The following is a 22,035-nucleotide window of genomic DNA, read 5'->3' on the forward strand; positions in this document are numbered from 1 at the left end:
GACATTAAATTATTTCAACCTTCTGTAATCTTTGCGCATTTTAGTCTTTTTAAGTCATTTTAATCTTTCCAGTATTTTAGTCTTCTTGGAGGCCCCACAAAGCCTCCAACAGAATTGAAAAAAAACATAAAATACCAAAACTACTCAGAACTTCTCAAAATACTATTTTGCTGGGAACAATGTGCATAGATTTCGGACAGTTATGTTTTCTAGGATCAACTCTCCAAAATTTTCAGTTTTATTGACTTTTTATTTGTTCTGCTTCCAAATAACGGATAGTTTTTTAAGTTAAAAAGCAAATGTGGCAGATTTGTCAAATGGTTTATCGTTTAAATTGACCAAGAAAAAGCTTTCGGTAAGAGTTGGCACAATTACAAAAATTCAATCATGGTCCTTCGCTCCTCGATTTTACTGAAATGTTTTTACGGACTGGAACGATAATGGAACGAATCCCACCGCCCTCCTCCTCCTAGGCGTGACATCCCTGTTAACAAGTATATAATCAAACATACCAGCTTGCAAATATGCCTACTTAATAATAACCTCGAATGTAACTAGCCTAAGTCAATGATTATTTGACGGGGAAATACAGACGAACTGCGCACAATTCAAGCTTTTTAAAAATATTGATTGCTAAATAACCAAGGCCCTCGATAAGGGTTGCCACAGCGATCTAAACTCTTATCGATTTTCTAGGCGAGGTCAATATAAATGCATTAAGGTGCTTATTAGCGATTTATACAAAAAATATAGAAAGATTACATGGGGACTTCCAAATATGGAAGGGGAATAATGACATGATCGCAGGTTTAATTGAAAATAAAAGGTGTTCAAGGCTGAATACAAGTGGGAGATGCTGTAAGGAGATGCTGTTAAACTTATCTCGATAAGTTTAAATTTTCTACGGGCTTTCTGGAGTTAGTTATTATAAAAATTTAAGTTCATAGTGTCATACCTAATACACAACTTGATGGCTTCGCCACACAGCCTCCATGTGTTCAGCCTCCATGTGTTACAAATTTCAAATATCTGTCAGGAATACGAGGCTTTCAAAAAAAAGACCTTATAGCCTACGCAAATTTTTAAACCACTGGAAGAAAACGTTGTGTTTGTCCAGTTCAATAGAGTGCTAGTTAAGGAGGTCAATATACTAAAAAAGGCGAATATTCATTCAGTTTATAAAATTGACGAGCTGCTTTTTATGCTATATAAAATTTTAGGGAGGGTATGTGAAGACTTTCAAATGTGGTGGGACAAAACTGGCATAATTTGTATCACAATAAAACATAAAAAATATTTTTTTCCCTAAAGTAAGTATGAGAAATGAAATCTATTGAGTAAATTGCTACACCAGAGGGCAAGTTAGACAGTATTTAATATTCAAATAAAAATGTCTAAAATTGAAGTCAAGTGAGAACAACTCCAGTATGAAACAGTTTATAAAATTTAAAAGCACATATGTACCTGTTCTTATGACAATAAATCCTATCTTATCTAATTTTTTTAATAATAATCGGTACTTGTATGATATACCCCGTGCCTAATGTTCTTCTAATGTGTTTCTATGACGCTCAGTTTTAATTAAGTATACCAAAGTAAGATCAAAATCTGACACTTAAGAACACTAACACTTTTGGGCTATATATTTGTGCATTAGGGGCGCGGCGGGGTATCGCGGGTTGGCATGCCTAATGTGTTTGGTACAATTATTCTGCATATTATGTAGTAAGAATGTTCTCTAACTTCACACTGTCCGAATACTATAGCCCCCCCCCCTGATGTGCATACAGCCCAAATTATATATTTTCCATCTATTCTGTCACTTCTCTTTTTCTTGTCTCACGCTAAGCTGAAAGAAACTAACGAAAGAAAACCGGTTTTATAATGCGTCAATGAATAACAACTTGAGCTGTAGAGGGTTTATCATAGAAGCACTTAATAATCAATTCTAATCTTTCAGTCTTATTAGAAACACAGAAAAATAACCTTAGAATTAAATAAGCATGCTGTAAAACCAAATTTCTGCTAGATTCTCGTGATTGTGCATTTAACTATTTACCATTTTGGTACAAAAAGTCTTTCATAGTAACTTGTCAACATTATTTAATTCAATTTTGGAAGGAATGGCAAAACCCCAAAGCATCTAATGCACGGGTCGTAAATTATGAAAATTCTCTATTAAGTAGTAGGCATTTTTTTTTAATTTTCGGTTACAGATAGGTTTTATGGCAGAAAAGGGGGCGAGAGAGAGCACAAGTTTTATTTTGTCTGCCCTACTGGCTTAAAACGTTCAGGATAGTTCTCTGGCCCAACAGAATCAAACATTTATTTGGAACGGTTGAGAGTCTTGGGGCTCCCAAGATCTATTAAAAATATTTGATTAATAGTCTTTTGGCAAGAGCAGTATAATGTACAAAAAAAATTAGGGGCATAAGTCATCTAAGCATGAGACAAGAAAAAGGACATAAAAAAAAACTTTTCTCGGTCGACTCGAAACTTCTATTCTTAAGCCCATCGGATAAGGAACCCAAAGCAGACGAGAAAGTGGAAAAAAAAATCAAGGGGGCGAGTGCCCCCTAGATTTTTTTGAGTTGCACAAAGTTTGAGTCCTATTGAGTAGAGTTAAATGAGGGATGATTTGAATGAGGGTTGAGTAGCATGGCGTTAAGTTGAATAGGGTTGAATTGAATTAAGCGAGAGTTGTGTTAAACGTGGGTTGAGTCAAGCAGGACTCAAAATGCCTAAGCAGACCCTACAAGATTATTTAGCAAGAGAATAGCTAAGGTTAAACACAATTCGATAACCTCTCATGGTGTTGTTACAAACCGCTCTAAATTTCCCAACGAAAGCCAGGTCTACTATCGCAAAAATACCAATAAAGCTTTTGTTTTAATATAACAGCTGATCTCGTTCAACAGCCTTTAGAAAAATGCGCTAAATACGAGAAACATTGATAAGGCAACAACACAGGATGCTGGAGATCTAGGGATTCAAATATTCCAGGTGATTTAAATTCTGTACAACACATCGCCGTTATATATGCCAGATGTTTAGAATCATACTTGAAACCACAGCTGGGTTTTCGCGCAAATGACTGTTTTTTTTTTTTTTTTTTTCTGTCAGATTTTTTGTGTCACATTATTTACAGGTAGGCTACATCGTAGATATATTCCAAATTTGTGTGATATTTATGCTTTTCCTCCTAATTTCAGTTAATTTTTACTATAGCTTTCCCGTACCATTCGTTTTAAACCTTTACAAAAAGGGGTAGGCCTACTTAAGTGTTATAGCAACCACACTTAAGTTCTTGATCTGAGTAAAAACCGGTTTCCTTGTCTGTATTCGGAGATAATTAGCTTAGTCTCGGTAAGATAAACTACTATTCAGGCATATTAAATGTTTTAATATATAGAATTGGTTAGGTATCTATTATAATGCTTTCTGGGCGACATGCTTTCCATAATTATCTGTTGTAGTTTCCATAATTTTGTTACTAAAGTATTACCATATTTTGTTATATTTCATTGGGATTAACCTAACTTCATTTCTTTGGTGTGGTCACTATAACACGTAAGTACCCAAAAAGGTTTTACTCTGCTTAGATTTCCAAACAGTTGGTTTTGATAATTCAAAAAGTATGAAAAAATAGGGGAAGGAATCTTGTAAATATATAGAAGTATAAAGCCTAATTTATCTTAGGAGAAAATTTTACCTCAGAAAAAAAAATTATTTTAGAGAGAAATTTCCTAGTTTGCAGAAAATTTCGTTTATATCGAAATAAAAACTTTTTTTTTCGATTGGACCTATTCAAGGACCATTCACAGAGGAAAACCGCGATTTTAACAAATGAATTAAATTAATTTGACATGAGCAGCTTTGTGATTTTGCTGCATTCGTTGTTGGGCATGTGGCGTTTTGTGTCGAAAAAAAAACGGACCCTTTAGACCTATTCATTCTTAATTTATTTTGACTCTAAAGTTCCACTTGTGAATTATAAAAATTAAGCTTATATTTCAATAGATCAATATTTTGCTACAAAAATGCTTAGATTTAGTTATTATTCAGCTATTTTAGTAGACAAATATATTATAGTGCTATTACTACAAGTTCATTGCAACTTCAAACTACACGAGGCTGACACACGTGTGAACAATCCGCCTCCATTCCATCTTGTTAAAAAGCTTGTCATTTGACCTTATGCCATGGAATACAAGAACGTATCCATGATTCTTTCCAGGGGGCTGGTCACGCCCCGTAATCCCCCCCTCTTCCCTAGATACGGCCTTGATGAAATGCCCAACGATTGGAAGTAGTTGCAATAAGTCATGTTTCAGTGGCAATAAGTAGGGGGCGTATTTTGCTGTGGAGCAGGGGTAGCTGCCCCTCGCAGACCTCGGTTTGACCCCCAGTTGCTCTCCTCCCATCTGAAATTTAGTTTCTTCAAAAATCTTGTCAAAACTAAGAAAAGCCCGCATAATTCAAGCATCCCCATAAATGAGTCAGTTTTCTTAAGTATATCTTTACCTTTTAAGGTATTGTATGGCTCATTTTTCAGTTTTCACAGTCATTTTCACTTGATTTAAGAAAATTGGCTCCAACTTTGCCCCCCCCCCAGGATTTTGGCACAAACGCCACTGCTTACAAAACCGTCTTGTGAAAATTATTGCGGTATATGACTTTTCAATCTCAACAATGTTTCAAGTGAAAACCTCCTTATCAATGGCGGTAAGTGGGCTTGTACACCATTCTGTCAAAAGCAATAAGGTGGCGACAGTTTTTTGTTTCTAAAATTCCCTACAGACCTGAACTTGCCTCTGCGTCGATCATGGCTACCCTACTTATTTGCATAACGTATCTTTGAATTTGACATAATGGAAATTGGAGTACTAAAACTGTAGATTTTTTTTACAATGATTGAACGGCAAAGGAGAATTATTGGGAAATTGACCATGCTTCAACTTTCACAATTAACGTCTCTGAATATATTGGTATTATTAATTTCATCTGTTATAATTCTGCAAGGTTTTCGAAAATATCAGCCCCTTACTGATTTCCAAAAAGAAAACAAAGAAAATCATGGATAGTTGTAAAAATATGAGGGTATAAATTTGAATGTGACGCTAAAAACTAGTTTGAAACAATCCCCGCGAGTGGCCTGGATCCGATTTCTATGTCTATCTGATGCTCAAGCCAGACTATAGTCATACCTGTGACTATAATGTTACAGTCATATAGTTTTGTTTTATTTAATTTTTTTTATATTCACAGGTGATGCGTGGATTAAAAAGATATACATGACAAAAGCAATAATAATGTATCCGTGCGGAATTTAATAGCATTTGATACCTTAAAAATCATTTTGCAAGACTTAGCGCCGGCTAACCCTCTCAAAGACAAAGGGTCCGTTACTGAATTTTCCAAGCACTACAAGGATCTTCCAAATTAATTTTAGCAAACATTGATGGAGTATCATAAATGAGCCAGCAGTTCGAAAAGCTAAGGAGAGCCTAGTTTAAAATAAATGAAACATAAATCTTTGACTAATTGTTAAGCAAACTGTCTATTAAATGTAAATAAAGCTTAAATAGCATGCATCCTGTCTTGGCAATGTTTTCAATCGAGGCGGATAGAAGAACAGGGAACTCCAAAAGCAGTCAAATTGCTCACATGATACTTTATCTGAGCTGAATTTTCACATTTTCCAAGGAGGTATACAAGAGCACTTTCAGGGACTGCCCTTTCCTGAACTTAAAATACAATTCTGCTCCCTTCAATGTAAAAGACAAAATTAACACTTTCTAATGATGTAGGTTTCATTAATTCTGAATATCTCTATCTTCGGTGAAAAATGGGATAAGTGAAAGGTTTTTCTAAGATTTTCGAAAATTAGTTGTCAGCTTCCAGTTGTTTTATTTTTTTTTATCTTTTATTCAGATCTCTTATCCGAGCTCTTCAAGTTATAGCAAAACCGATCAGTTTATTATAAATTAAATAAAAAAACAAGTTTTTTTTAAATTGCAAGTATGGATCGACATTAAAACTTAAAACGAACAGAAATTATTCCGTATATAAAAGGGGTTGACCCCTCCTCAACGCCTGGCTCTTTACGCTAAAGTTTGACTCTTTCTCTCAACTCAACTTTTTAAAACAATAAGAAACTTTAGCGTAAAGAACGAGGCGTTGAGGAGGGATCAATCCCTTTTATATACAGAATAATTCCTTTTCGTTTTAAGTTTTAATGTCGCTCCTTGCTTACAATTTAAAAGAACTTGTTTTTTTATTTAATTTATGAACATTTTGGAATTAATACATGTTTTGATTTTGGCTCACCGCACATACATAATTAAAACAAAATTTACAGTTTTTTGGGCTAAATGGCTTTCTCATAGTTTTGATCGGACGATTTTGATTTTTTAAAAAAGCGGTGGGCGAGGAGGCCTAGTTGCCCTCCAATTTTTGGTTGCTTAAAAATGCAACTAGATTTTTTTATTTTTTTCCTGAAAGTTTTAGTTAATAATAAACACATGTACCTTAAAAATTAACTTACGTAACGAATTTCTATATTTTTGTGTATTTTTATTACGTATATGAGGGGGTTCACCCCCTCGTCAATACCTAGCTCTTTACATTAAAGCTTGAACTTTGTCCCAAATCTTTAAGAATGACCCCTGAATCACAAAGGCCTTAGAATAAATAGTTGAAATTTTTTTCTCATTATTTTTTTTTAATGCTAGAAAATCCTGCGCCCCCTTAATGGAAATTATCTTCCCTCATGAAAAATTCCTCCATGGAAAGACCCTCCCACGTACCCTCCTCCCTGCGACCCACCCCCACCCCAACGTGAAAAAGTCCCCCTGAAAAAAATATGTACACTTCATAATTAACAATTTCTATGTGTAAACAATGGTCAAAGTTTGAACTTGTAGCCCCTCCCCCGGGGACTTGGGGGATAAGTCATCCCAAAAGACATATTTATTAGGTTTTCAACCAAACTGAACAGAATGGCTATCTAAAAATTTTGATCCGGTGACCTTGGGGGAAAATGTGCGTGGGAGGGGGACTAGGTGCCCTCCAATTTTTTGGTCACTTAAAAAAGGCACTAGAACTTTCAATTTTCGTCAGAATGAGCCCTCTTGTGACATTCTAGGACAACTGGGTCGATGGCAAAAAAACAAAAAACAAACACGCATCCGTGAATTGTCTTCTGGCAAAAAATACAAAATTCCACATTTTTGTTGATACAAGCTTGAAACTTCTACAGTAGGGTTCTCTGATACGCTGAATCTGATTTTCGTCAATTGTCTGTGAATTTTAGGGGATGTTTGCTCCTATTTTCTAAAATAAGACAAATTTTCTCAGGCTCGTAACTTTTGATGGGTAAGACTAAACTTGATGAAACTTATATATTTAAATCAGCATTAAAATGCGATTCTTTTTATGTAACTATTGGTATCAAAACTCCGTTTTTTAGAGTTTCAGTTACTATTGAGCCGGGTGGCTCTTTACTACAGTTCGTTACCACGAACTGTTTGATAGTTTGATCACACAAACTAAGAAGCTCATAATGTTCGAGATAAGGGGATCCTTTAAAGTACCGAATCCCATTAATTATTTGGGATACGTTCAACTTCCAAAAGGTAATTTTTGGGATTGATCAGTCAGGGTTAAGGCACAACTTTTTGAAATTAAAAAAGACTGAAACTTGCAACAACGGTTTTCCTATCTATATGATGAATGTGACAAAAAGAAACGAAGGAATAGTCCTCATTAACAAAACTTGGAAAGCAAAATTAGTCCTGGCATAGGCTTTTCAAACACTTATCTTTTCAATTTTTAACAAAGAACAATGATTATACATACGATTAATGCTTTTTTCTTAATTTAATCCACAGTGCGGCGGTGAACTCAGTGTGGCTCGAACGTTATTCCCGCCAGCTCCCTAATATTGGTCTGGTAGCTTTCCACAGCCCTTCGAACAACAACAGAGAGCGAAGCCACAAGCTCTATTCAGTGCTCGAATACTAGTCTTGCACCATCAGCCCTTCCCTCACCCCTTGTGGGGTACTTAGTACAATTATTCTGATAATATCTTCTTTACTCGTTCATCCTTAAGGTCAGGTGACCCGAGTCACCTAAATTCCTCTTTCACGATGCATATACTGAGTGAGATCGAACCCCTTCTTTTATCAAAAGCGGATATGTTATTTCGAAAAAAAAAACAGTACTTGTGTCATATAGCCACCCAACTGAAGTTCTGTCGAAAAGTGAAATTAGTTAAAAGATAATAAGATAAAACAAAATATGATAAAAATATAACACTTTATCAACAAAATTATGAAAACTACATCAAAGAATTATGGAGGGGAGCCGCCCAGTCCGCATCGTATTAGATAAGTAACCTAAACCAACCAACTAAAAATTAAATTTAAGTGTAGCTACTACTGGCACGTACGCAGGAGGGGCGCCTTCGGCCCCCCCTCCCCGAAACTTTGTGAAATGTTTAATTTCCCCATGGTTTCTTGGGATTTCTGGCAAAAGCAGGATATTTATTAAGAATCTAGATACATGTGTGAAGCCTTTTTTGGGAATTTTACAGCATGCAATTATCCGGTCAAGTCACTGCCCAGTTATTAACCCATTTTCTGTCTAACTTTTTACCCTCTTTGAAATAATTAGTGATTGTATTTTTACTTTTTTTTGTAAAAAGAATTTCCTTTCCACAGCAAAATAGAATTATCCTTGATATTAGGGCGTTTATCCCCCCCCCCCTTTTTCAGGATAAAGTACAGCTTTTAATGGATTAATTTTGGAAACTATCATTTTTCTTTGAAATCATTTTTTTCGTAATAGAAGAACTACCCCCCACAGCACCCATATTGCACTGTTAGCCCTAAAATTTCCCTTTCAGTGTGATATAATAGATTAATCACTGGTTTTAAATCGCTATGAACATAACCTGAGCCTAAAACGTACTTTTGAGGCTTCAGTCTTCTTCCCCCCATCCGCTACAATACTACAGATTAAAGCTAATCTGTTTTTAGCTAATTTTTCGATATACGTGCTTTTCACATTTATTGAGTTACTAAATAAAAAACTGCTACTTTATATCTGCTGTTTCGAAGGTTTTGCCCCCCCCCCGAAAAAAAAATCCTGCGTACGTGCCTGAGCTACTATATAGTTTCCCACGGAGCTGAAGCTAATATTGTAGTTTCCACACATAGCCTAGCAGTTCAATTTCAACCAAACTTAAATTTTCAGCAGAAATTGAGTGGGGTGGCTATAAGACGCAAGTACCAAAAAACCATTGTAAGTCATAGATTTGACACTTTCCAAATTTAAATGTAAATTTATTCACAACAAATTAAGCCTGGAGACCAAGCACAGGACATAGCTTATTGCGATTGAGATTTTTAGATATCATGAAACTTCGACAGTTATTGAGTGAATTAAAACCTCTTGAAATGGATATTACTAAATTGTTTTTAAAAAGCATAGCTACTAAGCCTTAAATTCTAAAACTTACTCATAAATCCATTTTAAAATTGAATTTATGAACTCAAAAGAAGAGGTAGAAGGCATAGCCTACACAGGTCGAACGGTTTAACAGGCGAGTTAGAGAGAAAAAAAACCTTTTATGTGTAATTTCTTGTAAATTTATTTGGTGGGGGGCCTGGGACCGATTTTAAGAGGATATGTCCTACAAAACGACGGATAGCTTTAAAGAAACTACAACTCCAGAAATGCCCATGTTTACTTAGAGTATTAGAATGCATACTAAAAATTTGGTTTCTATTAAATTCAAAATTTTGACATCGCTCAGTGGCACCAATTCACAAAAATTCTGGGGAGGGGATGGGCAAAATATATATTCCAAAATCTGGAAGGGCGATATTTTTCGATCTTTTCCAATAAAATATAGAAAAGGGGTATTTTTCAATAGAAATACAAAAGAGATATTTTTCAAGCCAGGGGGGCTAAAATATGTCCCGGGAAGGTATTTTAAAGTACCCACCTCCACTCCTTCTCCCTCTAGAGGGTCCTGAAATTTGCCTACCGTAATTCTAGAGGGCCGTTACTCTACCGTAAACTAGATGGCCGTAAATTCTAGTTAATTGACTTCTTGCTATTTCAGAAAGGGTTTAGGCTAGGAAAATGAAACTTTAAGGGATGAATCTACGGACTAAAGTATGTCCCGGGAAGGTATTTTGAAGCAACTACCTCCACTCCTTCTCCCTCTAGAGGGCCCTGAACTTTGATGACGTTTAAAAATATGTGTATTATAAAAGTGAAACCTTGCAAAACAGATCTTCTGCTTAATTGAAGTACAACAAAATTGTTTTCAGCTTCATAACTTTGCTCAATTCTATTTTATAAGGCTTTAAAGATATGCAAATACATTTCCCAAATTTTGAAAAAAAACATTGATATGGCTCAAAATTCTACTCAAGTAACAGGAATTACATTTTCAGGACTAAAGGCAGAGTAAAAGCAATTTGTAACTGAAAATTAAGGTAAAATGTTGTTGAATCAAAATGTATAGGCTATATCAGGCACGTACGCAGGATTTTTTTCGGGGGGGGGCAAAACTTTCGAAACAGCAGATATAAAGTAGCACTTTTTTTATTTAGTAATGCGAAAAGCACGTATATCGGAAAATACAGACTAACTTTAATCTGTAGTATTGTAGCGGATGGGGGGGGAGAAGACTGAAGCCTCAAAATTACGTTTTAGGCTCGGGTTATGCTCATAGCGATTTAGAACCAGTGATTAATCTATTATATCCCACTGACAGGGAAATTTTAGGGTTAACAGTGCAATATGGATGCTGTGGGGGTAGTTCTTTTATTGCGAAAACGTAGGTTTTAATTAAAAATGACAGTTTCCAAAATTGGTCCATCAAAAGCTGTACTTTATCCTGAAGGGGGGGGGATAAAAACCATAATATCAAGGATAATTCTATTTTTCTGTGGAAAGCAAACTCTCTTTACAAAAACCAGGATAACTTTACTCCATCCCCCACCCCCTAGTTATATCAAGGCATCCATAAACAGAAAAATAGATATTCAAGCTTAAGCAAGCAAAATTGTATCTGCCTTCAATTCTCCCGTGTATGGAAAAAGTTTCCGGCTCCAGTAAAAATACGAATAAAACAACGAAATATGTACTCACCGATTAGCAAAATATACGAATTGAAAAATCACATGGATTGTATACTAGAAACACACACAAATTCTAGCATAGAAATGAAGAATTTAAGAACGTTTTTGGCACAAGAACCTAACACAAAAATAAACCAGTGTCGTTGAAATCTAGCAAGCTTGCTGTCCTGTGCGCATATTAGACAAGAGCCTGCAATCGATAAAAATAAAATCGATAAGGAGTCAGAAACCCGGCTTTAAGGGGGTGGAAGTAGTGGGGGTGGTATATTGAATAACGGTTATTAGCGTATGAAAAAATATAGGGATTATATTTTATGAATATATTCGTTATTGTTTCTAATTAATGAGGAAAAATAAACAATTTACTTTCAATATATTTCTTTCCAATTACCTAGATGCAGGTTTCGTGACAACATTCATTTGCGAATTGGATTTTTTAAAGAAATATCGCCTTAATAAAGTACAGTTAATACGCTCCTAAATGCTTGGTCTCCGACGAAAAGAAAATGTAAACCAAAAAATTGGAAATAATAAAATGTTTATATGAATGCTGCTATTTAAGAAGGGGATTGCGGCAAGATTCAAATTTAAATGCTATCCCCCTCCCAAAAATAAGGTAATGAACGTGTTTACGTTCCTGACAACACGGATCTTTGGGCATAAGGATACACTAGAGTTTGTAATCCCACTGACAAGGGCTGGGGACGGGGCTTAGAGGTAATAAGACAGTGGATGTAGTGAATTTAGTAGTTGGTATCAATTTCGGAAAGTATTTTTACATGTCAGGAAAATATTGGGGTTGTGCGTCATAGCTTTGTTTTCATTAAAAACTCTCTCAAATTAAAATCCTAAATATTACTAAAACGAATATGTAGAAGTAAAAAATAAAAAACATAGGTTCCATGCTTTTTGAATATGATTATGGTGTTACGGAGCAGCTAAAACGTTGTGAACTCCCCCCTCCCCCCAGTGCAGTAGTGTTTCAACTAGAGTGGTATATCCCTCAAAGCAGGATCGTATCCAAGAATTTGTACTTGGAAAAAAATCTTTCCGTTGACGTGAGTATAAAGGTTCTGTGTGCAAAAATTTGTTTACATTTATTTTTGTGACTTTTTAACAAGCCGGAATTTTTTTCAGGGGAGAGGAAGATATTCAAAGCGGGTAAACCACCCCTGGATGCGACCCTACGTCAAAATAAGCAAGCTCTATTAATTTCCCCAGTTCATTTTCTCCTCCCTTGTTCAATTTGCGGACTATTTCAAGTTTCATGCTGCTCATCTTCATTTTTCACTTATAGAAATACTAAGGAAATGGAGCTTTCGATATTATATTTTTGGTACTTGTCTTTTATAGCGCCTATGTTACGTTCTTCATCTTGGTAGAAACTGTTTCTTTGACTAATCCTAATGAAATATCACAAAATATGATGAAAATATAATTCTTTAAAAACAAATGTGGGCTATATATTTGCACATTAGGAGGGGTGGGTGGGGGAAAAGTATAGCGGGTTTGCATCCAAAATGTGTTAGGTACAATTATTCTGCATATTATGAAGTAAGAATTGTTTTCTAACTTCACACGGTCCAAATACTTTACCCCTAACCCCCTAGTGTGCAAACAAATGGCACAAATTATATATTTCCCATCTATTCTGTCACTTTTCTTAGTCTTGTCTCACGCTAAGCTGAAAGAAACTAACGAAGAAACCGGTTCTACAGTGCGTAAATAGATGAAGAACTTAACATAGGCGCTATAATAGACAAGTACCATATTTTTTTGCCTAATACTAAAATACAACAAATAAAACAGTTTTTGCTCTATGGACCCATCTTACGCCTATTTATGCCTAAAACCGCAATTTTTCTTTTGATTTTTCAAAATTGTGAAGTCTTTAGCGTAGTGCAAAATTTTCGTTAGTGTTGCCATAATGAACTGTGAAGTTGCCATCTTGAACCATGAAAATAAACAAGCGAAACTATTTAAGTTTTACTTTTGCTGATTTTTCACTCCTGTATCTTTCTTCTCAATTCAGCACCCACTTTTAACCAAACAACGAAATTGCAAACGGAGGTCTTTTCCCCTAAAACTGTAATCCTATAAGAGGGACAGTCCCCCTCCTATACGGAATAAATTCCGCTCATTTTGGGGTTCAATGTTACTCTTTATTTTCATTATAACAGCATGAACCAGAAATATTTCTAGAAATCAAGAAGGAATAAATAACCATTTCAAATTTTGATGCGTTTTAAAAATTTTGTAGCCCCCCTCCAAACAAAAGTCCTGGATACGGCCCTGGGGATTAAATACCAATTTCCACCTCCATCCTCCTCTCTTCTCTCCCTTGGAACTAGTTCTGTATCTATAAGGCTCAGAAAGAGTTGGGATGTTTACCCAAAACTTCAGAATCGCAAATGGAGCTAGGGTGGAGTTTTTCCTCTAAAATATCAATTCTTTAAGTTTTCACATAGACAATTTCAACAATCATAATCTATTTTTAATGTCTGATTCTTTAAATGCCAAAAAACAGCTTACTTGTTCACACAGCTGGTCAATAATAGACAGTAACAGTAGAAAACTCGGATATCTCTATGCAGCATTATGCATTTTTCAATGGCGTCAATTCACAGTAATTAGGAGGGGGCAAAAACATCATTTTCAACTTTTTCGGTGAAAAATACCAAAAACTCCATTTTTGAATGAAGATATAAAAAAAAGTTATTTTGTAAAATACAGGGGAGGGGGGAATAAATTATTAAACTTCTACTAGAACCTTTCACGTTTAATGTGAGTTTGAATCACTATCTCCATTCCACTTTTTTAATTTTGAATAGTTTGCTTATGATTATTGTTTTGATTCTGGACAATAATAATGATAATTTATTGGTTTTTTACATTAGCTTAGGGTGGAAGGACTTGTTTAAGTGTGAAAGGTTACTTAACGAAACGAAACTTAACCACGTCACCAAGAAAATTACATTGGTAGTGTGAAAGAGGCTTTACTCCTAAGGGTTGTATCTGGCGCTTTCCCACTTGTGAAATAACTGCCAAAACCCACTTGATAAATTGTCCCTAAGGGAGGATTTTCAGGGCATGTAAATTATTAGGATCAAAGACTAATTGAACTCACGTTGCTCTGCTAGTCCTGTCTTTGAAAAAAGCTTAAGTCCCGTGCACAATAAAAATTCTAGAAATATGGAGATTTAGCTAACACTGATACTAGCCAATCCTAATTTTTGCACAAAATTTTTCGGCCAGTTAAAAAATTATGCGGAAAATCTGATTGACTCAAATTACCGCTAGCTAAATCTCGCTATTAGTAAAATCTCAGTGTGAATTAGCCTTTAGCAAAAAAAAAATGTTGTAAGTGTCTCAAAAATCAGAAAATGTTTGGTACAGCTTTAGACGTCGCAGCGACTTGCGTGAAAGGCAAACAAAGCAGCCATTCGGAACGATTGATTAGGGTAAAATAGGCTAAAAATAAAAAAGCAAACTAAACTGTATCTCCGTACAATGAGGTCAAATTTTCATAATAAGTCCTTGCAGTGTTTATATTACACCCTATTTTAATATAAGTTTAATCTTTCATATGCCTGTTGAATAAGTCCATTTTTATTTATCAAAGCTGGTCATTTGGTCATATTTTCTCGAAAAAGAAACCAATATTTTCCCATACTGACATAAAATTCAGTTATCAATTTTTATAGCCGCTTGGAGATCACTGCGAATAAGGTTGGACGATACTTGGTATCGATACAAAAATAAATGATGCTTTGACCCATCGCAGTGCGATATTTCGAACTTGGAGGTGCATTTGCCCACTCCCTAAATGTTTAAGCATTGCTTGTATTTTCATAGACACAGAAAAAAAACTGTGAAGGCAAATTGGAGTTTTACATGCTAAAAAAGAGAGGAAAAAAATGACATTTCCTGTCGCAAAATACGACCAGAGTTAAAGAAAAAGAAGCTTTTATCTGCAAATTCATTGGCTGGAATTTCTAGCTTCATATTGCCCTACAACGATAATCAAGTATCGATGCCTTTGGGAAGCAACATATCGACTGCCGATACATGATCCTTTAAGTGTCGTACAGTACTACTGCATGAATGTTTTGAAAAAGAAATGTGAAATGAAATAGAAGAAAAATTAAAAATGTATAAAAATATTATCTGTATCAACAAGCATACAAATCAGGACGATGTACCGTGCCTGATTATCAGGGCCATGGGCAGGGACCAAGTACGATTTTACTTCAAAAGGGGTCCAACCAAGTACTGTACATACACGATTCTAAATTCCTTGTTGTGTTTACGTTTTCCCTAGCTTAACGCAACTTCCATTTTTCATTTGCCTGTTCAATAAGTCTATTTTTGTTTATAGAAGCTGGCCATTTGGCCATATGTTCTTGAAAAGAAAAATAAACTTCTTCATATTAGAAATTCAGCTTAGTTATCACCGCTCTTGTAATTAACTGCACGGATATTCAAAAAAAGAAAAATGCACAAAATCCTAGCTGTATCGATAAAAATAAGGATTTAAATAGTTCATCTGATAATCAGGACCAAGGGCCATACGGTAGCCATGATTCAACTTCGAAAAGGGTCTAACCAAGTAAAACATAGGGGCAGCCTTGGGCATTTCCCAAAAGCTTTAAAAATATTGCCTCCCCGACTCCGAGAAAATTATTCCCACATTTGTTTCTGAGGCTTAATGCAATTTGGAGGGGACAGGCTAATGGAAAAGGTTGTTTGATTACCATGTAACCGACAAAATACATTTTATAAAAAATTCAACTTAAAGGGGCTAATACAAGGAGAAAATGGAAAAATAATTTTTGACAGAGGGTACAAAGAATACTTTTCTGCATATTTGGCCCCCAAGAAAAAGTACTGTCCTGTCACGGCTTTCACCTACACAGTCCTAGCTGCACTCATGAAACCAGTCAGAAGGCCTAAGTGGGCAATCCCCAGGAGGCGCTAGAGCCCATATCTAAAAACTTTAGAGGAATAGGCTACGCACGTGATGCGGAAGTTTCACCGCAAGGAACATTTTTTTGGTTTCAACAGGACTACTAAACACTTAATACCGGAAGTTATACATATTTTCCTTAATAAAAATTATACAAGCTGAAGGAATTACACAGCATCATGATACACACACAGTTGCCACCTGATGACAAAAACATCAGTAGATTTTAGTGATTTTCTGGCTGATTTACTGATTTCCCTCAATAATCCAGTGATTTATGTGTAAATTTTGTGATTTTTTTGCTTAAGAATGTAAAAAATCAACAGAAATAGTGATAAGTCACTAGGGCTGGCAACCCTGGATACACATCATGCTTCGATTGGTAATATAATTTACTAAAAAAGGGGCGTACGAGATTTTGACACCCAGGTGTACCCTATAGACCGAGGGAGTGCCCGCTTTCAGAAATAACGTACACCAGGTGGCACGTTCCATCAGATAAACTGGAGGCTCAATAATACTGTGGATAGACTCGAAATCTATCCACAGATAAACTCGGGGTTCGATAACACTGTGGATATACTCGAGATCTATCTACAGATAAACTCAGGGTTCGGTAACACTGTGGATAGACTGGAGATCTATCCACAGATAAACTCGGGGTTCGATAACACTGAGGATAGACCCGAGATCTATCAACAAATAAACTAAAGGTTCGATAACACCTGTGCATAAACTCGAGATCTATCGACAGACAAACTTGGGGTTCGATAACACTGGGAATATACTTGAGATCTATCCACATATAAACTCAGGGTTCGGTAACACTGTGGATAGACTCGAGATCTATCCACAGATAAACTCGGGGTTCGATATCACTGAGAATAGACTCGAGATCTATCCAGAGATAAACTCGGGGTTCGATAACACTATGGTTAGACTCGAGATCTATCCACAGATAAACTTGGTGTTCGGAACTAAAATGACAAATAATATTTGTTGGGATAGGAAAAGGAGTTTCCGATAATCCGCCGGACTATTGGCGGACATTATTAATAATTTATGTGTCAATCAGTACAGATTTGAAACAAGAGCAAAAATATTATATTAACCTTTAGGGATCGCAAAATTTTTCAAGTCGCATTCGGAACATCTGATCTCGCTTTATCAAGCATTTTTCTAGTAAATCAATAAATCTATATAATAGGACAGAAATCAGAAAAAAAATATACCGTTTGATTCCCGTTTCAATGAACTTTCCAAATATAATAATCACTGCCGTTGGAACTACACCTTCCCCTCTAATGGGGCCAGATGTACTCTTAGGCTATAAACAGAAGTCTATAGGTTTTGTAATTTTTCTTTCTTTTTTTTTCAAAATGGCTTTATTTGGCACTATGAGCCAAACAGTCGTTGAAAAGAAATATGTACAAAAAAATAACCTAGTGCTATAATTGACATTACTACGGGGGGAGGGGACTAGGATGTAATTGCGACGAAAGTGATTATAACATTGGGAAAGGCCATTGAGTGGGCAAATGAACAGCATATTTTTTTTCTATCTGATTTCTATTCTATAACACACATTTAGCTTAATTCCTCCGTTATTTCGTTACGCTTGTTGTTTCCAGGAAAAAGAATTAAATTCAAAGCGGTTTATAAGAATTTTCAAAGGCTTACTGCTCTGACAACAGTGGATTCAATTGGAGGGGGTATACAGGGGGAATATTACTCACAAACTTTTTGCCCCCTCCCTAAATTTTGCAGTACCTTCTCGAGATATTTTTATTTTAATAATGCCCCTTTTTGGTGTTTTCATTAAAAAATCGAAGGAAACAACAAATTTACCTCCCTCTATATTTTGAAAGTTATATTTCGCCTCCCCCTCATAAGTTTTCATGAATTGGCGTCTCTAACTAGCAGCTCTTTCAAGCCCTTAAAAATTGTTCGAATATTTTCCTTTCACATTTCTCTATTGTTTGCTATAAACATTTCTAACCAAAAATAAGATTAACCGGATGGCTGGCCCCAGCCCCACATCGCACTTCCTGGCTGAAAGGCTAGGAAAGGGAGATCAGTGCCGCCAGTAAGGACTGTAAAGTCTTCTGTCACCTCCTTTACCTTTATTAGCGTATAATAGCGTGTTATTATACTGTCTTGAGTATTATTGCATATAAACAATAAAAATTTATAAGCAAGTCCCAAACCCCCTTTTGGACTAACAAGTGTTACAAGGATTATATTAATAACTGGAGAATTTAATTTGTCAAAGTTGTTCATGCCAATAGATAGAGGATTTAACACTGAAGCAAAATTATTACACTCGCAATTGCGCAAGGGGTATCATTGTTTAAAGCATTTGTAATTTCCACAAAATTTCTAACCCTATTTGACTATTTCTTTTCCAAAAAGAAAATAATTTTTTAACAAAAAAATGAAAAAATTGCCTCCCCTTAGCTTTTGAAAAATATATTTTACCCCCTGCCCCCTGTCCCAACACTTTCCTGAACTGACACCGCTGATTACCAAACATAACCATTGCAGCTATAACATTTGCTTGGCCCCCCTTAGAGGGGCTGTGACACAATTGTCACGGTAGCAATCATCTTCTTCATCTTCTTATCCTTTACCCCCTTTACATCTTCTTCGGAAACAGTGTTGAACAAGGAATCGAAATGATACTACTTTTGCGTTATTAAAGTAGCCTATGAATAAAAAATGAACAATTGAAAAATCTAACTGTTACGTAAATTACGTAGACTATATTTCCTTTCGTTCACCATAAGGAAACGATATGATTCCGATTAATCGAAAAAAAAACCTTGTCAATCAACGAAAAGGGGCACACTTTTTAAAATAGTTCATTCATTTAAACTGCATAATAATATTCCCTTAAGAATAATTACCCCTCCCTTAGATTTTGAAAAGTATATTTTGGCTCCCCCATACATTTTCATGAATTGATACCCCTACATTGATCGAGGGAAGATCAAAATATTCTTCAGAAAGACTGATGATTCATCCAAGTTTTAAATCTTTTATCATAATGAGGTCATTTTGTAAAAACAGCAAATTAGAACTCAGTAAATAGGAAGGTCAATTGTCAATGGCATAATAAATCAAATAATCCTTACCTGGTTTAAATGTCCTTGGCAAATTGGTCAATTCATAAATTGTCTTCAAAATTTCAAAAATATAAAAAAAATAATGTTCTGGTCTCCGGAGACGCGAACATTGCAAACTACACAGATATAGATGCACTCCTATATCCACCCACAGCCTGTCACCCGTCCAATCACCTGCCTACTGCAAAGGGCCAACATTATTTTGTGATAATGCAAGCAGACTTTATCGCTCTGTATTTGGGTTAAATATTAGATTAATTAGCTTTCTTAAAATCAGTAAAACTATCTTTAATATTAATAAGGCTTTGCTCGATGACTTTTAACGAACAGAATTGTAGGCTTTATTACATGAGTTTAGCCAAAAAGGAAAGGAAGAATTTGAATGAATAGTCCTTGTTCTGTATGATTTTTTTTATGTAAATTATAATTTTTGGAGGGGCTTGGGCTCTTCAAATTCGGCTTAACCTGATTGCACGTTCTAAAAGTAAATATTAGGTATTCAATTGAAACCTATCAAGCGCTTTTTGGGAGGCTCAGCCTAACAAAGACCGTGCTCGGGTAATTCTGGCCCCTGAACTCCCACACATTTAGCGCCTCTAAAGAACGTCTTCTAGCGTTTTTTGTGTGAAAAGGGTGGTCTAGACTGCTGATATTACCTAATACTTACAACAGGGCCGTATCCAGGTTTTTTTTCGGGCAAGGGGGGTTACAAAAAAGACTAAAAAACTCAACCTATTCATCTTTGTTACGTTATTACGAGCCGGAAAAACATTTTTGGGGGGAGGGGGAGGTTCTATCCCCTCCTGGACACGGCTTTAACTTTCAAAACTTCAAAAGAAATTCAGTGCAAGAACCTACACAGAGAGGAGGCCTCGAGACCTCCCTCCCAAAACCCCAGTTTTATTGAATTTGTGGGCACAGCTTGTTGGAATGAAAGACTAGGTGTTTTTTTTTTATTATTGGATCCCTTCCCCGAAAAAAAAAATCCTACGTACGTACGCAACTAAGCGTGTAAATGTTTGTTGGGTTATCTTAGTAGCCTGTGTATGTGTTGTTGTTTTTTTTTTTTTATTATTATTACTATGCTTCACCATTTTTTCTGTCTGTAAATATCTAAAAAAAAGAAAAAAATTAACATAAAATTGGATCTTTGTTTACTTATGAGCCTATCATCCTCAAGAAAATTCTTGGCTTTTAATCAACTAGAAGAAAAATATTTTTTTTTAATGCTTTTCACGGAAGTCTTTATTTGCGTACAATGTGCAAGTTTAAGGCGGAACTGAGCTTAAACTGTGTTTAAACACTTAACCTTGGAGCAGCGTCGTTCCCAGGATTTGGCTTTGAAAACAGTTTGGAAAACAAGAAATTCGATGTAGTTTCTGTAATTAAGAAATATTTCGATCCCATAAGTAAAAAAAAGTTTACCTTTGAAATTTATGAATATTCTTAAACATTTACAGAGAGATTGTTCAAGCCAAATAATTAAAGTGATGCAGCTTTCAAATTGTTGAAGATCAAAAACATACCCTTCAGAATAAAATTTGCATAATGAATTTGTTTGTTGCAAGAAATATAAGGGGTTTTGGGAGAATTTAGGGGATACTTTTTTTGGGGGGGGGGGGTAAAAACTTCAGCTGAGGAATTTTGTTTGTTTCTTCATCTGAGGAATTTACTATGGAATGACTTGGTCCGAAAACAAGTTAAGTACTGTTTAACAAGAAATATAAGGAATAAAGAAAGGAATACAAGGAATATAAGAAATATAAAACAAGAAATATAAGGGATTTTGGGAGAATTTTTTTATTTGGGGGGGGGGGGATAAAAGCCTCATCTGAGGAATTTACTGACTTGGTCCGAAAACAAGTTAAGTACTGTTTTAGTGCAAAAACAAGTCCTGGCATGGTGCAAAGACAACATCTGTCCTGATATGGTGCAAAAACAAACTAGGTCCAATCTGTTTCACTCCACAGTCGACTGTTTAGCGGAAAGGTAGAAACGCAGCACCTTGTCAGAAACACCCCTCCCCCACGTTCCCATCTCTGTGTCTACTTTTTTGCAGATACTTTGGTAGATGTGTAGTAATTTTGCGTGAACCAGAAATATGCGAGTGTCATAAAACGAATTGGATGAATGAATTTTTCCCATCTTGTATCTACCCTCACGGACAAATCCTTAGGAAATAGTTAGTCATATGGCACCTTGTTTGAACTGAATTTGTACAAGGCCCAGAAATGTATGCAGTTTTTACCAGCCAGAAACTTATAAGGCGAGTATACGACCAATGGAGCTTCAAAATGATGAGGCGACCAATGGCGACCAATGGCGACCAAGGCGACCAAGATGAATACGACCAATGGAGCTTCAAAATGATGAGGCGACCAATGGCGACCAATGGCGACCAAGGCGACCAAAATGAATACGACCAATGGAGCTTCAAAATGATGAGGCGACCAATGGCGACCAAGGCGACCAAAATGAATACGACCAATGGAGCTTCAAAATAATGAGGCGACCAATGGCGACCAATGGCGACCAAGGCGACCAAAATGAATACGACCAATGGAGCTTCAAAATGATGAGGCGACCAATGGCGACCAATGGCGACCAAGGCGACCAAATGAATACGACCAATGGAGCTTCAAAATGATGAGGCGACCGATGGCGACCAATGGCGACCAAAATGAATACGACCAATGGAGCTTCAAAATGATGAGGCGACCAAGGCGACCAAAATGAATACGATCAATGGAGCTCAAGTTTCAGAGGCGTGAAAGCATTCTTCCCT

General features: G+C 35.9%; 1 protein-coding gene across 1 annotated transcript in view; it reads right to left on the reverse strand.

The window, feature by feature from the left end:
- LOC136031181 (uncharacterized) overlaps positions 1-19,418 on the reverse strand; it is a 117,405-nt gene extending 97,987 nt beyond the window's left edge. Inside the window, exon 1 of the mRNA XM_065710535.1 lies at positions 19,260-19,418. The gene's annotated coding sequence lies outside the window, so the exon portion shown is untranslated. The remainder of the gene's footprint in view (positions 1-19,259) is intronic.
- Positions 19,419-22,035: the final 2,617 nt, after the last annotated feature.

This window comes from Artemia franciscana, chromosome 9 (genome assembly GCF_032884065.1).
Source record: "Artemia franciscana chromosome 9, ASM3288406v1, whole genome shotgun sequence".
NCBI classification, from domain to species: Eukaryota; Metazoa; Arthropoda; class Branchiopoda; order Anostraca; family Artemiidae; genus Artemia; species Artemia franciscana.